At 43.7% G+C, this 4711-nt stretch overlaps 1 protein-coding gene across 1 annotated transcript in view; it reads left to right on the top strand.

Annotated features, from left to right (window-relative positions):
• Nucleotides 1–4711, top strand: part of spata48 (spermatogenesis associated 48) — a 36033-nt gene that overhangs the window by 1034 nt on the left and 30288 nt on the right. The window lies entirely within an intron of this gene.

Below are 4711 nucleotides of genomic sequence, written 5' to 3'. Positions count from 1 at the left end.
GGGATGAGGAGGGATTGGGCACTGAGGATGAGGAGGGATTGGGCATTAGAGATGGGGAGGGATTGGGCATTGAAGATGAGGAGGAATGGGCATTGAGGATGGGGAGGAATTTGGCTCTGGGGATGAAGATGGATTGGGTTTTGGGGATGAGGAGGGATTGGGTATTTGGAGCGAAGAGGGATTGAGGATGAGGAGAGATTGGGCATTGGCAATGAAGAGGGATTGGGAACAAGGAGAGATTGGGCATTGGGGATGAGGAGAGATTTGGCATTAGGGATGAAGAGGGATTGGGCCATGGGGATGAAGAGGAATCGGGAATGAAGAAGGATTAGAATTGGGGATGAGGAGGGATTGGGTTTTGGGGGTGAAAAGGGATTGTGCATTGTGGATGAGGAGGGATTGGGCAATAGGGATGAGGAGAGATTAGGCAATGGAGATGAGGAGGGATTATGCATTGAGGATGAGGAGGGATTGGGAATGAAGAGATATTGGAACTGGGGATGAGGATGGATTGGGCTTTGGGAAAGAGGAGGGTTTGGGTATTGGGGGTGAAGAGGGATTGAGGATGAGGAGATTGGGCATTGGAGATGAAGAGGGATTGGGATGAGGAGAGATTGGGGATTGGGGATTAGGGGTGATTTGGCAGTGGGGATGAGGAGAGATTAGGCAATGGAGATGGGGAGGGGTTGGGCATTAGAGATGAAGAGGGTTTGGGCATTAGAGATGAAGAAGGCTTGGGCATTGAGGATGAGGGGAGCTTGGGCATTGTGGATGAGGAGGAATGGGCATTGAGGATGAGGAGGGAATGGGCATTGAGGATGATGAGGGATTGGGCATTGGGGTTGGGAGCAGTGGGCATTGAGGATTTTGGAGGGGCTGGGTACTAAGAAGGGGTAGGGGATGGGTATTAATAAGGAGGAAATACTGCATATTTCAGAGGGGAAGTAGCTGAGTGGTAAAAGTAAGCTGGAACTGGATGCTGAGTTCTGGTCCATCAACTGAAGTTTTGCTGAAAAAATGAATATAGTGTCACACAAATTTATTATCACCTAGAATCCTAACTTCAGTGCTTTTAACTTAGGTCAAGTAAGGCAAATCTTGCTGGACCCAGTAGGGGTGCAGTGTGGGGGTACGATGGGTGTTGTAACAACTCTGTTTGGGCCCTTTAGTGTTAGAGTTCTATCTCTAAAAAGCATGGATAAAAGTAGGATGCTGCTTCCACCAGGTCAACAGAAATATGTGTCTTTAGCTTTGCAAGTCCTCTCTGTGTATCTCACTTTAAGACACTAAGCATCTCATATTCTCACCACTGACATTGATTGACATTTACTACCAACATTCTGGAGTCACCATTGTGCAAAAACCCAACTCGATGAACCAGGTAAATCATGATTATAGTGGTTATGGGGATAAATATTCTGTGGTGAGTGATTCACTTTCTGACTCCCCAAATTCTGTCACCACGACCGAGACACAAATCTCATGTATGATGGGATACCTTCTACTTGCTTGAATGGTTTAATGTAACAAAACTCAAGAAACTTCAGATTTTCCCGACACCTAATTGGCATTCTGTTCACCAACTTAAACATTCACTGTCTCCAGTACGGGCATCCTCTGCTTGCAGTGTGCACTGTCTCAAGGAATCACTGCAGGAAGTCAGCAAGGTTTCTTCAGCAGCACCTCTGAAGTCATGATCACCATCAGCTGGATGGATTACCTCAACCTTCCTCTCCCAAACCGTACACCATCCTAACTTGGGTGAAAGCCCCTTGTGCATGGTTGCAGCCCAAGATGGAAGGGTTGTGGAGGAGGGGAATGATCAAAAATTGAATCTATGTTGAATTCTGGAGGACCAAGATGTTCAGCATGAGTCAGCTCCACAGAGTTAGATCATAGGGAACAGACAATTCAGGATGATATCATGTACAGTGCTCAACAGGGATATCACATTTACTGCTTTAGTTATTAGCGCTAGTCTGTGCCTCTGTAAAATCAACAGAAATACATTTGCTTTGTCAGGCACGGGCCTTAAAGTGATCTGCGCCATTCTTTGCTACTTTATCATTGTAAAAACAGAAACCACAGTCATGAAGTATTTGGAATGGTTGGCTATTACTTTCCAAAAATTTTACTCATCCCATCAATTTGCAAGAATTAGAAAAAGCAAAACAGTAGAACAGCTGATGCTGATATGCAAAAAGACATTCTCACTCTAATTGCATGAATAGGAATCAAAGCTGCTTGTGGCAGACATTTGGCTGGATTTTAAATTACAACCTGTTGAGAACAGTATGCTCCAGTAGTTTGCAGAGAGCTACTCTACTACTCTGCAGAGTACTATACTATGTCAGAAGTTTGCACAGAGCTACTCAGTTCAGCGCATTTGCCAGTGGCTTTTCTTAGCTCAGTCACTGTATTATGATGTAATTTCTAGGTTTTCTGACCAATTAGTGTCGGGGGCTGTGGTGACAACTTGCATGGCACAACTGCAACTTCGGTATTTAAATCGTAAGTTTGGATTTAGGAGCTAAACAGAAGAAAGTAGGAAATGGTGTCAAGATTTAAAAGGCTGCACCTTGGTTCTGTGATGCCACCAGCATGTGATGTGAACACTGCAAAGTGCATGAGGATACAGGGAGCAAGGTGGCATCTTTGGTGGGAAGGGAGATGAACAGCAGCCAGACATGCAGTGCCGTATTCCCAGATACAATCTCGGAAGAAATTCAGTGATTCAAACAGGGCAGGCAATGTAAGGTCAATAGTATGTTGTTATCACCTCAGCTGATCGTAATACAGGATAAGTCAGATCAGAAAGTGTAATATGGCTTGATAGATCTTGAGCTTTTATTTTAACAACTTGTTTACCATAGTGCTCACTTACTGAACATATTTATAAGAGGCTGCCATTGTACTTCTAACAAAGTAACATCAGAGTTTATTACATACAAAATGAAAAATAATGAACTATTTCACACTGTGTAAGAACTATTTGAAATGGTCTTAGTACAAATACCAGAAATAAAGATTCAATTGTTTTATCTGTAGCAATAAACTTACAGGTTCTCAAACCTCGGTCGCTCTGTTTCCACTGTTTGGTTGGCACAACTGTACTTCATTTATTTCTGCAGCTGATGTATTTTCATGAGATCCTTAAACAAGCTGTTAACACAGCTCACTTACTTGTTCTGTATGTGTTCCTTAAACTCATATATTGAACAGCCGTGAAGATGCTTTCCTGTTTGACATCATAAAAACTTCTGTTCCTGGAGTTTTTCTCCGACTAACCGCTAAGTCACTCAGGACCGTGTTTCTTCTGCTGTGACTATTTTAGAGATGTCTAACTTGCACTGCCACTCACATATCAACCTTTTGTCACTCAATGAGCTGCTTCTTCCTTTGAAAAAAATTCCACACTCACTGACTTCCAGGAAGGTTCTGTTTCTCTTGTTAAATTAACTTTCTTAACTCTCTTTCTACATATGTTTCCAGTGTCATATGGGCAACTACCTATATATTTTTTTCTCTTCTACACTTATTTTATAAAGCACTAAACTATTCATCTTGTTTTTTCTTAAAATATGCTAATTTGAATGCAAGTAAACAAATTTCCAGACAACTTGATACTGCTCACAGATTCCTTAAACTTGTTTATCTTGCAATTACACTCTTCCTTCTCTGTCTGCGCCCTTTTTTCACATTCCCATCGGTCTGTCCATAGCTGGCATTCACCCATCTCCTTACACAATAAGGTGCCTCTCTCTCATCATCACCCTTAATGAATGCTTTCCATGCATCCAATTAACACATGCTATCACTCACACTCATAGGTCACTTATGGCAACAGGTCAGAACCCTGAAATACTATGGGTGCTTTTTGTCCTTAAATACAGCATGCGTGTGTTTTTTTAAAGAGGACTGCTATTAAAACTAAAATGACTGAAGGGGTCAATTCATTGGCAGCCTGGCAAAAAAAAATTGTGGGACCACTGGGTTATTGCACATAAAGGTGCAAAAGAAACTTCAAACACACTGCGCTATGAAGGGCAGACAACCCTCCACTCAACAGCAAGCCATCTTCCTGCAGATTATGTCCAGAAATTCCAGGCACATTTTGTGCTTTGTACAGAAGGACAAAGGTTAACAGTCAGTTTCAGTTCTTCTATCCGCCTCCCACTCTCTCCCTATTTATTTCAGAACCCCCTTCCCCTCCCCCTTTTCTGATGAAGGGTCTAGGCCCGAAACATCAGCCTTTCTGCTCCTATGACGTTGCTTGGCCTGCTGTGTTCATCCAGCCCTGCACCTTGTTGTCTCGGATTCTCCAGCATCTGCAGTTCCTACTATCTCTGATTCAATTTTAACCCCACTGCGAAGCCTCTTCTAAGGATGCCTAGCCTGAAGAAGTTACCCTCCTCCCTCCGGACAAACCTCAGGGGATCTCTCTCCCACTGCAACTCTCTCGTAATCTCTTCAGCCCTGAAACTGCTCGACCATGTCCTGAAGCAAACCAGGTACTCACCTTTGTCCCCCTCCACCCACAGATCAACGAATACCGCTCACGCTTGGACATAGAGCAGTTTTTCCGCCGTCTCCGCCTCCATCCCTGCCTCTTCGACCTGTTTGTTTCCTCTCCACCTATCCCCTCCTCTATCCATCTTCTATCCGCCTCCCACTATCTCCCTATTTATTTCAGAACCCCCTCCCCCCCCCC

The sequence above is a fragment of the Rhincodon typus genome, chromosome 2 (genome assembly GCF_021869965.1).
Source record: "Rhincodon typus isolate 14 chromosome 2, sRhiTyp1.1, whole genome shotgun sequence".
NCBI classification, from domain to species: domain Eukaryota; kingdom Metazoa; phylum Chordata; class Chondrichthyes; order Orectolobiformes; family Rhincodontidae; genus Rhincodon; species Rhincodon typus.
The sequence above is the reverse complement of the archived record's forward strand: the minus strand, read 5'-3'. Positions and strand labels throughout refer to the sequence as shown.